Source organism: Cetorhinus maximus, chromosome 6, assembly GCF_964194155.1.
Source record: "Cetorhinus maximus chromosome 6, sCetMax3.hap1.1, whole genome shotgun sequence".
Classification (NCBI taxonomy): Eukaryota; Metazoa; Chordata; class Chondrichthyes; order Lamniformes; family Cetorhinidae; genus Cetorhinus; species Cetorhinus maximus.
The window spans coordinates 157,629,304-157,641,999 of record NC_135884.1 but is presented as its reverse complement, the minus strand read 5'-3'; the positions used below and the strand labels follow the sequence as shown (position 1 = coordinate 157,641,999).

Here is a 12,696-nt window from a genome sequence, read left to right as displayed (position 1 = left end):
GCACCCAGGCAGAGCTGGGACCAGTTTCCTTGTGGGGGCTTTTGCTAGTTCTGTTGGGGAGTATTTAAACTAGTGTGGCAGGGGGATGGGATCCCAGGAGTAGGATCAGATAGATCAGATTCAGATCAGAAAAATGGAGGTGGAACATTAGCTAGGGACATTGTGATAGACATGGAGTTACAGGAGAAGCAAAGTTTAAAAAGTGTCCAGCAAGGGAAATTGAAGGGGTTAAACAGTTTATACTTCAATGCAAGGAGTATTACAAACAAGGTAGATGAGTTAAGGGCATAGGTAGACACATGGCAGCAGGATGTCATTGCTATAACGGAGACCTGGCTAAAGGAGGGACAAAACTGGCAGCTTAATATCCCTGGTTATAGAGTCTTCAGACACGATAGAGTAGGAGATAAAAAAGGAGGGGGGGGTAGTACTAATGGTTAAAGAATCATTTCCAGTTGTGAGAAGGGATGATATACTAAATGGGTCAACAAACGAGGCTTTATGGACTGAGCTTAGAAATAAAAAAGGGGCAGTCACACTACTGGGAGTATACTACAGACCCCCAAATAGTGAAAGGGAGATAGAAGAACAAATATGTAGGCAAATTTCTGCTTGTAAGGACAAGAGGGCAATAATAGTAGGAGACTTCAACTATCCTAATATCAACTGGGATTCAAACAATATAAGGGGCACTGAGGGAGAAAAATTCATGCAGTGTGTCCAGGAAAATCTTTTCAACCAATTAGTGACAAACCCAACGAGAGGAGATGCAATTCTAGACCTAGTCTTGGGGAACGAAGAAGGGCAAGTGGGTGAAGTGACAGTTCGCGACCATATCGGGGACAGTGATCACAATTCAGTTAGATTTAGCATTACCATGGAAAAGGACAGAGATAAGGCAGGAGTAAAAGTCTTGAACTGGGGGAAGGCAAATTTTGCAGAAATGAGAAGGGACTTGGCTGAGGTGGACTGGACAGCACTGCTGGAGGATAAAACAGTGGAGAACCAGTGGGAAGCACTAAAAAGCGAGACCCTAATTGTACAAAGTAGACATGTCCCCTACAAAAATAAGAGTGGTACTGCCAAATCTAGACCCCCCTGGTTGTCTAGAGGAATACAGGGGAAGATCAAACAGAAAAAGAAAGCGTACAATAGGCACAAAGAACTAAGCACTGCAGATAGCCTAGACGGATATAGGAAGTGCAGGGATGAAGTAAAAAAGGAAATAAGGAAATCAAAGAGGGCACGAAAAACGATTAGAAAGTAAAGTTAAAGATAAACCAAAGATGTTTTACCAATACATTAATGCTAAAAGGTTAGTTAAGGAAAAAGTGGGACCTATCAGAGATGAAGATGGAAACTTGTGTGCAGATGCAGAGGCTGTGGGAAGGGTTTTGAATGAATATTTTGTCTCTGTGTTTACAAAGGAAAGGGAGGATGTAGATATAGTAGTCCAGGAGGAACACTGCGAGATATTGGATGAGATAGTCATAAAGAGAGAGGAAGTACTCGAAGGGTTGAAATCCTTGAAAGTTGATAAGTCACCAGGGCCAGATGGATTGTTTCCGAGGCTGCTGAAGGAAGTCAGGGAGGAGATAGCAGATGCTCTGAGGATGATTTTCCAATCTTCACTAGATAAAGGGGAGGTACCGGAGGACTGGAGAAATGCAAACGTAGTTCCATCGTTTAAAAAGGGATCAAAGGAAATGCCATACAATTATAGGCCAGTTAGTCTTACATCGGTAGCGAGCAAATTAATAGAATCAATCCTGAGAGATAGGATTAACTGTCATGTGGAAAGGCATGGACTAGTCAGGGATGGTCAGCATGGATTTGTTAAAGGAAGGTCTTGCCTCACAAATTTGATTGAATTCTTCGAGGAAGTGACAAGAAGGGTTGATGAAGGTAGTGCAATGGATGTTGTGTACATGGATTTTAGCAAGGCATTTGACAAGGTCCCACATGGCAGATTAGTCAGGAAAGTAAAAGCCCATGGGATTCAGGGTAATGTGGCAAACTGGATAAAAGGTTGGCTTTGTAACAGGAAACAAAGGGTAATGGTCGACGGATGCCCTTGTGAATGGAAAGTTGTCTCAAGTGGTGTTCCACAGGGCTCGGTGTTGGGACCCTTGCTGTTTGTGTTATATATTAACGATTTGGACGTGAACATGGGGGGCACGATTAGGAAATTTCCAGATGACACAAAGATTGGCCGAGTAGTGGATAGTGTAGAGGATAGCCATAATCTCCAAAACGATATAGATGAGTTGGTGGAGTGGGTGGTAAAGTGGCAGATGGATTTTAACATAGAGAAGTGTGAGGTCATACATTTAGGGAGGTCAAACAGTTACAGGGATTACATAATAAATGGGAATATACTAAGTGGGGTAGATGAAGTGAGAGATCTTGGTGTACAAGTACACAGGTCCCTGAAGGCAGCAGTTCAAGTAGACAAGGTTGTAAAGAAGGCATATGGAATGTTCTGCTTCATTGGCAGAGGTATAGAATATAAAGGTAAGGATATAATGTTGGAATTGTATAAAACACTGGTGAGGCCACAACTGGAGTATTGTGTGCAGTTCTGGTCACCACATTACAGGAAGGACGTATTAACTCTGGAGAGAGTGCAGAGGAGGTTTACAAGAATGTTGCCAGGGTTGGAAAAGTGTAGCTATGAGGAGAGATTGGATAGGTTGGGGTTATTTTTCTTAGAACAAAGAAGGTTGAGAGGTGACTTGATTGAGGTGTACAAAATTATGAGGGGAATAGATAGAGAGGACAGGATAAAATTGTTTCCCTTGGTGGAGAATTCTAGAACCAGGGGACATAGATTCAAGGTAAGTGGCAGAAGGTGTAAGGGGGACAAGAGGAAGAACTTTTTTATGCAGAGGGTAGTGGGTGTCTGGAATTCGCTGCCCAAGTTGGTGGTAGAGGCAGAAACTCTAAACTCTTTTAAAAAGTACCTGGATCTGCACCTAAAGTGCTGTAAGCTGCAGGGCCATGGGCCGGGTGCAGGGAGGTGGGATTAGAAAGGGCACCTGGGTGTCCTCGGGCTGGCATGGACAAGATGGGCCAAATGGCCTCCTTCTGTGCTGTAACTTTTCTATGGTTCTATAGACTGGAATAGGAATAGTGAAAGGGACAAGAGGGGTGAGAGTTCCTAGAATGTGTTCAAGATAATTTTCTGCAGCAGTATGTTTCCGGTCCAACGAGAAGGCAGGTACTGATGGACCTTGTTCAGGGGAATCAGTTGGTCCAAGTGGATTAAATATCAGTGGGAGAGCATTTAGGGGACAGTGACCGTTGTATCATAAGGTTTAGGTTGGCCATGGAGAAGGGCAAGGATCAATCCAGAGCAGGGAGAATTAATTGGGAGAAAGCCAACTTTGATGGGATGAGAATGCATCTGAGTCGAGTGAGTTGGAATCAAATGTTGGTGGAAAAGACGGGAGCTGAAGAATGGGCTTCCTTCAAAGAGATAGTATTGTAAGCAAAGTAAAGATATATTCCCTTAAGGGGGAAAGGTAGGACAAATAAATCCAGAGCATCCTGGGTGACGAGAGATAGAGGTGAAGTTGAAAAGGAAGAAGTGCGTATGACGGATTGTCAGGTAGAAAATATAATGGAGAATCAGTTTGAATATAGAAGGGCCAGAGGGGAAGTGAAAAAATTAATCAGAAAAGCAAGGAGAGAGCATAAAACAGGCTGGCAGCTAACATACAAGAGGATCCCAAGGTCTTATATAAGCATGTAAATAATAAAAGTGTGGTAAAAGAAAGGGTAGGGCCAATTAGCAATAAAAGAGGAGACTTGCATGTGGAGGCAGAAGTAGTGGAGATATTAAATGAGTACTTTGCATCTGTCTTTACAAAGGAAGAGGATGCTATCCAGGCTGAGGTGAGAGAGGAGGTAACGTACACTCGAGGTACAATTGAGAAGGAGGAGGTATTAGAAAGGCCACCTTTACTTAAAATTGATAAGGTGCCAGGACCAGATGAGATGCACTCGAGGATACCGGGGGAGGTGAGAGTGGAAAGTTCAGAGGCACTGATGATAATCTTCCAGTCTTCCTTAGTCACAGGGGAGGTGCCAGAGGACTGGAGAACTGTGAATGTTACACCCTTGTTCAAAAAGGGGTGCGAGGATAAAGCAGCAACTACAGACCAGTCAGTTTGACCTCAGTGGTAGGGAAACTTCTGCAAACTATAGTACAGGATAATATCAATAGTTACTTAGACAGGTGCAGGATAATTAAGGAAAGCCAGCATGGATTCATTAAGGGAAAATTATGTTGAAATTAACCTGGGGCTTTTGAGGAGGTAACAGAGAAGGTTGACAAAGGAAACACTGTTGATGTGTATATGGATTTTCAAAAGGCATTTGATACAGTGCCACACAACAGACTTGTGAGCAAAATTCGAGCTTATGGCATTAAAGGGAAAGTAGGCACTTGGATAAGAAATTGGCTTAGTGACAGGAAACAGAGAGTAGTGATAAATGGTTGTTCTTCCAGGTTGGAGGAAGGTTTGTAGTGGAGTTCCCCAGGAGTCAGTGTTGGGTCCCTTGCTCTTCCTGATATATATTAATGATCTAGACTGTGGTGTGCAGGGCATGATTTCAAAATCTGCGGATGATATGAAAATTGGAAGCATTGTGAACTGTGATGTGGATAGTCTTGAACTTCAAAGGACATAGACATGCTGATAGATTGGGCAGGCAAATGGCAGGTGAAGTTCAATGCAGAGAAAGTTGGGTGAGGAAGAATGTGGAGAAACAGTATAAAATAAAGAGAGAAACTCTAAAGGAGGTGCAGGAACAGAGGGACCTCAGTGTATATGTACATAAGTCGTTGAAGGTGGCAGGGCATGTTGAGAGAGCAGTTAATAAAGCATATGGTATCCTAGGGTTTAGTAATAGGGGCATTGAGTACAAGAGTAAGGAGGTCATGTTGAACTTGTATGAGACAGCAGTTAGGCCTCTACTGGAGTACTGTGTCCAGTTCTGGGCGGCATACTTGAGGAAGGATGTGAAGACATTGGTGAGAGTACAGAGGAGATTCACAAGAATGATTCCCGGGATAAACACTGTAGTTTATTTACAACCATGGAATCTTGTGGCTTTATTCTTTAAGTAAGTAACTGGAATTTAAAATTTTGTCTACTTTACAACAAACGTTACTGGTTCCTAACCTGATCGTAACAAAATTTGGGGGATCTGGTCTGGGATCACAACAGAGTCAATAATAAATTAACAGATTAAATTAGGAAAAGATTAGGACCCCACACTACAAAAGAAGCCAGTGCCTCATCTATCCTGCATAAAACCAGCAGTACAAGGGAAGGTCCCAAATTAAACTTAAAGAAAAAGCATATAATTATGCAAAGACGGGTGTCAGGTCAGAAGACTGGAGAGAATATAAAGAACAGCAAAGAATGACAAAAAGATTAATAAGGAAGGAAAAATTAGAGTATGAGAGAAAGCTGGCTAGTAATATAAAGATGGATAGTAAGAGTTTCTATAGATATTTAAATAAGAAAAGAGTTAACAAAATGAGCATTGGTCCTATAGGAAGCGTCTGGGGAATTGACAATGGAAAGTTGGGAGGTGGCTGATGAACTAAACAGGTATTTTGCTTCTGTCTTAACTATATTGGAGGCAAGTAACATACTTGAAATAGCTGTAAATCAGGAAATGGACGGGAGGGAGGAACTCGGGAAAATTACAATCACCAAGGAAATGGCATTGAGCAAATTGTTGGGGCTGCAGGCTGACAAATCCCCAGGTCCAGATGGACTTCACCCTAAGGCCTTGAAAGAAGTGGCTGATGAGATAGTTGATGTTTAATTTTTTTTTAATTTTCCAAAATTAACTAGATTCAGGGAAGCTTCCATTAGATTGGGTATTAGTAAATATAACTCCCTTATTCAAAAAGGGAGGGTGGCGGAAAGCAGGAAACCATAAGCCAGTTAGTCTAACATGTGTCATAGGGAAAACGTTAGAAGCTATTTTTAAAGATGTTATCAGGGCATTTAGAAAAATTCAAGGCAATCAGGCAAAGTCAACATGGTTTTCTGAAAGGGAAATCATGTTTAATTAATTTATTGGAGCTCTTTGAAGAAGTCACATGTGGATAAAGGGGAACCGGTGGATGTACTGTACTTAGATTTCCAGAAGGCATTTGATAAAGTGCCACATCAAAGGTTATTGCGGAAAATAAAAGCTCATGATGTAGGGGGTAGCATATTGGCATGGATAGAAGATTGGCTAGCTAACAGGGAGCAGAGAGTTGGCATAAATGGATCCTTTTCTGGTTGGCAGGATGTGATGAGTGGTGTGCCACAGGGATCAGTGCTGGGGCCTGAACTTTGTACAATTTATATAAATGACTTGGATGAAGGGACCAAAGGAATGGCTGCTAAATTTGCTGACAACACAAAAATAGGAAGGAAAGTAAATTGTGAAAGGGGCTTAAGGAGGCCACAAAGGGACATAACTGGGTTAAGTGAGTGGGCAAAAATCTGGCAAATGGAGTACTATGTGGGCAAATGTGAAATTGTTCCTTTTGGCAAGAAAAATAAAAAAGCATTTTATCTAAATGGTGAGAGATTGCAGAGCTCTGAGATGCAGAGGGATCTGGGTGTCCTCGTGCATGAATTGCAAAAGGTTAATATGCAGGTACAGCAGATAATTAGGAAAAGTAATAGAATGTTATCATTTATTGTGAGGGGAATTGATTACAAAAGTAGGGAGGTTATACTTCAGTTGTACAGGACATTGGTGAGACCACATCTGGAGTAGCGTGTACACTACTGGTCTCCTTGTTGAAGGAAAGATGTAAACGCGTTAGCAGCTCATAGAAGGTTTACTAGACTAGTACCAAGAATGGGCAGGCTGTCTTATGAGGAAAGGTTGGACAGGTTAGACTTGTATCCACTGGAATTTAGAAGAGAAAGAGGTGACTTGATTGAAATATTTAAGATCCTGTGGTGTCTTGACAGGGTGGATGTGGAGAATATGTTTCCTCTTGTGGGAGAATCTAGAACTAGGGGTCACTGTTTAAAAATAAGGGGGCGCTCATTTAAGATAGAGATGGGAGAATTTTTTTTCTCACAGGGTAGTGAGTCTTTGGAACTCTCTTCCTCAAAAGGTAGTGGAAGCAGAGTCCTTTAATATTTTTAAGGCAGAGCTAGATAGATTCTTGATTAACAGAGGGGTGAAAGGTTATTGGGGGTAGGCAGGAATGTTGGGTCGAGGTTACATTTAGAGCAACCTTATTTTATTGAATGGCAGAGCAGGCGCGAGGGGCCGAGTGGCCTACTCCTGCTCCTAATTCGTATGCTCATACAAATCTGCTTCCACTGTCCATTCAGGCAACACACTCTACATCATAACATCTCTTAACCTTATTCTTAACTCCCAAGCAATCTTGTCCCAAAATCCCATAGTAAATTTGTCCCATCTCACATTGTATTCCCATGTTTTACTGTTACTGTCAGCAAAGCTCAGTCTCTTAGCTATCTTGTATTAAGTCCCAATGAATCTACCTCAATGCCATTCTACATCACACTATTTCCCCATTTATTCTTTACTCTGTGTTTGACTAGCTCTGATTATATTGCAGACAGCCTGATGAAAGGTCCCTGGTTAATTTGCTGGGAGCAGAATGCAGGGTGCCTTGTTAATTACTTCCCCAACATACGGTTTAGTTATCAAGCTGCTGGATCATTCAAAACAAAAGAGACTTCATTAGCAAGCTTCCAGTGAAGCAGAAAAATATCTGTCAAATGAGGGAAAGACTTGAAAAGGCAGAGGGAGGCAGGTACCGACTGGTGGAATGTTCCTCAAACAAACAATAATGAATAATAAATCCTACAGTTCTCTAGTTCATCAAAGATCATTATTCTTTAACTCTTTACGGAACTAATTACCCTCGTAGAATGTGCAGCATACATGAGCTTCCAAGCACATATACATGCCATTGCTATTTCCACCCCTGTAACCTCACCCGACTTCACCCATCTCAGCTCATCTGTTTCTGAAACTCTTATTCATGCCTTAGTTCACTCTAGATGACTATTCCAATGTGCTCCTGGTCAGCTTCCCACGTTCTACTCTCTGTAAACACTCACTGTTCCTTCACTGTCAGCACTGATCTGTACAGTGAGCCTAGATTGGGATGTTTGACGTCTGTCCTGTATGCAAGGCAGCAAGTATTGGAAAAGCCCTCAGTGTGAGATTTTTGAGCTGCAAACTGTATACCCGAGTCAGACTGCACCAAAATTAGCAACGGAAAACAGTATAAGAGTGGGCTGAATGGCCTCCATCTGTGCTCCATTAACTTACTATAGCCTGTCTGTCCTATAATGTGGTCAGCAATTACTGTCCAATCAGAACTATTCTCAATCACTGATCATCTTTAGTGGGGGCTTGCACAATAGGCGACCTCAAAAATAGTAATCTTTGGATTACTCCCAGTGCCGTGCACAAGTGGGTACAGGAATAGGAGGATAGAGTAGATTAATGTATGGTTGGAAAGTTGATGCAGGAGGGAGGGCTTTAGATTCTTGGGACATTGGGACCGGCTCTGGGGGAGATGGGACATGTACAGGCCGGACGGGTTGCACCTGAACAGAGACAGGACTGAGTTCCTTGTGGGATGTTTTGCTAGCGCCATTGGGGGGGATTTAAACTAATTTGGCAGGGGTGGCAGGGACCCGATGGTAGATTCAATTTGGACAGAATCAGAAGTGGAAGGCAGAAAATTAGCGGATGGGCCTGGAATGCAGAGCAAACAAAGGTTAGGAAATAAAAGAGAGAGTTTGGCAGTGCACAAGGGTATCTACTTCAATGCAAGGAGTATAGCAAATAAAGCAGACGAGTTGAGGGTACAGACAGAAATGTGGTAGTATGATATCATAGCTATTACAGAAACAGAAGAGGGGCAAGAATGGCAGCTCAATGTTCCTGGTTACAGGGTTTTCAGACGAGGTAAAGAGGGGGATAAAAAAGGGGACGGGGAGGCAATTTTGGTCAAAGAAGCAATTACGGCTGTGAGGAGGGATGATATGTTAGAAGGGTCATGAAATGAGGCCATATGGATTGAGATAAGTGACAAAAAAGGGACAGTCACTACTGGGAGTTACAATAGATGCCCAAATAGTCAGGGAGATAGAAGACCAAACATGTTGGCAAATCTCTGAAGTGCAAAGACAGTAAGGCAGTAATAGTAGGGGATTTATACTACCCCAATATCAACTGGGATAGTTTTAGTGTGAAAGGAATTGAGGGAGCAGAATTCTTGAGATGCATTCAGGAGAACTTTTTTTGGCCAATTTGCAGCAAGTCCAACTAGAGAGAGCACAGTTCTGGACTTAGTTTTAGGCAATGAAGCTGGGGAGGTGGAAGGAGTGGCAGTGGGAAAGCATTTTGGTGGTAGTGATCATAATTCAGCTAGTTTTAAACAGAATTATGGAAAAGGATAAAGATAGAACAGGAGTTAGAGTTCTAAATTGGGGCAAGGCCAATTTTACTAAGCTGAGGATCAATTTAGCAAAAGTGGACTGGACACAGCTGTTTGAAAGTAAATTGGTGTCAGAGCAATGGGGGCCATTCAAAGAGGAGATTCAAGGGGTTCAAGGTAAACATGTTCTCACAAAGGAAAAGTGTGGGATGGCCAAATCTATAGATCCCTGGATGTCAAGGAGCTCACAGGGTAAAATAAGGCAGAAAAGGAAAGCTTATGTCAGACACCGAGAACTCAATACTACAGAAAGCTGAGAGGAGTATAGAAAGTGGAGTTGTGAAATCAAAAGGGATTTAGAAAAGCAAAGAGGGATCATGAAAGAATATTGGCAAGCAAAGTCAAGGTGAACCCAAAGATGTTTTATCAATGCATTAAGAGTAAGAGGAGAACAAAGGAACGAGTGGGGCCCATAAAAGACCAAAAGGTAAACTATGTGTGGAGGCAGAGGGTGTGGGAATGGTTCTTAATGAATACTTTGCCTCTGTCTTCACAAAAAGGGCGACAATGCAGATATTGTAGTTAAGGAGGAGTGTGAAGAATTGGATGTGATAAACATAGGGAGTGAGGAAGTATTAATGAGATTAACATCCGTGAAAATGGATAAACACCAGGGCTGGATGAAATGTACCCCAGGCTGTTAAAAGAAGCCAGGGGGAAATTGCGGGAGGTCTGACATCATTTTCCAATCCTCACTGGATACAGGTGTAGTGTTGTAGGATTGGAGATCTATTAATGTTGTACCTTTGTTTAAAAAGGAAGTGAGGGATAGACTGAATAATTACAGGCTAGTTCGGCTGACCTCGGTAGTGGGCAAATTATTGGAATCAATTCTGAGAGACAGGATAAACTGTCACTTAGAAAGGCACAGATTAATCAAGGATAGTCAGCATGGATTTCTTAATGGAGGATCGTGACTGACTAACTTGATTGAATTTTTTGAGGAAGTAACAAGAAGGATTGATGAGGGTAGTGCAGTTGGTGTGGTCTACATGGATTTTAGCAAGCCTTTTGACAAGGTCCCACATGGCAGACTGGTTTAAAACAAAGTAAAAAGCCATGGGATCCAGGGGAATGTAGCAAGCTGGATACAAAATTGGCTCAGTGGCAGGAAACAAAGAGTAATTGTTGAGATAAAAACAAAAAACTACTGCGGATGCTGGAAATCCAAAACAAAAACAAACACAGAATTACCTGGAAAAACTCAGCAGGTCTGGCAGCGTCGGCGGAGAAGAAAAGAGTTGACGTTTCGAGTTCTCATGACCCTTCGGCAGAACTGAGTAAAGTTAGGAGAGGGGTGAAATATAAGCTGATTTACGGTTGGGGGTGGGGTGGGGGGAGAGAAGTTGGTTGGGGGGGTGGTGGTTGTAGGGACATTATCACTGCTTGCTTGTCCCTACAACCCCCCCCCACCCCCAACTTCTCTCCCCCCACCACGCCCCACCCCCCACCCCCCCCCCCCCCCCCCCCCCCCCCCCACCCAACCTTAAACCAGCTTATATTTCACCCCTCTCCTAACTTCACTCAGTTTTGCCGAAGGGTCGTGAGGACTCGAAACGTCAACTCTTTTCTTCTCCGCCGATGCTGCCAGACCTGCTGAGTTTTTTCCAGGTAATTCTGTTTTTGTTTTTGTTTTGTAATTGTTGATGAATCTTTTTGTGACTGGGAGGGTGTTTCCGGGGGGGTTCCACAGGGCTCAGTACTAGATTCCCTGCTTTTTGTGGTATATATTAACGATTTGGATGTAAATGTAGGTAGCATGATTGAGAGATTTGCAGACTACACAAAAATTGTCCGTGGTTGATAGTGAGGAGGATAGCTGTAGACTGCAGGGAGATATCAATGGCAGTCAGGGAGGCAGAAAAGTGGCAAATAGAATTCAGCCTGGAGAAGTGTGAGGTGATGCATTTGGGGAGGTCACGCAAGGCAAAGGATTACACAATTAATGGGAGAATACTGAGAGGTGTATAGCAAGTGCGGGGTCTTGGAGTGAATGCCCAAGATCACAGGTAGCAGCACAGGTCGATAAGGTGGTTAAAGAAGGCATCTGGAATCCTTTCCTTTATTAGTTGAGGTATAGAATATGCGAGCAGGGAGGTTCTGCTGGAACTGTATAAATCATTAGCTAGGCCACAGTTTGAGTACTGTGTGCTGTTCTGGTCACCTCATTACAAATAGGATGTAATTGCACCAGAGAGGGTACACAGGAGATTTATGAGGATGTTGCCAGGGTTGGAAAATTGCAGCTATGAGGAAAGATTGGATAGGCTGGGGCTCTCCGTGGAACAGAGGAGGCTGACGGGAGATTTGATTGAGATGTACAAAATTGAATGGCCCTGGATAGAGTGGATGGGAAGGATCTATTTACCTTAGCAGAGAGGTCAGTGACTAGGGGGCATGGATTTAAAGTGATTGGTAGAAAGATTTGAGGGGAGATGAGGAAAGATTTTTCACCCAGAGGGTTGTGGGGGTCTGGAAATCACTGTCTCAAAGGTTAATAGAGGCAGAAACCCTCAACTCATTTAAAAGGTGCCTGGATGTGCACCTCCAGTGCCGGGACCTGAAGGGCTACAGACCAAACACTGGAAAGTGGGACTAGCCTGGGCGGCTCATCTTTCAGTTGGTGCAGTTACAATGGGTCGAATGGCCTCCTTCTGTGCCACAAACTTTCTATGATTCTACCTCTAGAGGCTTCCCTAGAAATGAAAAAAAAATGCCCACAACAGAATCAGACACAGACTGACTCACTCCTCAATCCAATAACAGGGTCAGACACAGACTGGCACACACATCAATCCAATAACAGGGTCAGACACAGACTGACTCACTCATCAATCCAATAACAGAGTCAGACACAGACTGACTCACTCATCAATCCAATAACAGGAGCAGACACAGACTGACTCACTCATCAATCCAATAACAGGGTCAGACACAGACTGACTCACTCATCAATCCAATAACAGGAGCAGACACAGACTGGCTCACTCATCAATCCAATAACAGGAGCAGACACAGACTGACTCACTCATCAATCCACTAACAGGGTCAGACACAGACTGACTCACTCATCAATCCAATAACAGGAGCAGACACAGACTGGCTCACTCCTCAATCCAATAACAGGGTCAGACACAGACTGGCTCACTCCTCAATCCAATAACAGGGTCAGACAC

The 12,696-nt window shown here is 43.1% G+C and overlaps 1 protein-coding gene across 6 annotated transcripts in view; it reads right to left on the bottom strand.

Moving 5' to 3' along the window:
• Positions 1-12,696, bottom strand: part of acsf3 (acyl-CoA synthetase family member 3) — a 151,055-nt gene that overhangs the window by 17,456 nt on the left and 120,903 nt on the right. The window lies entirely within an intron of this gene.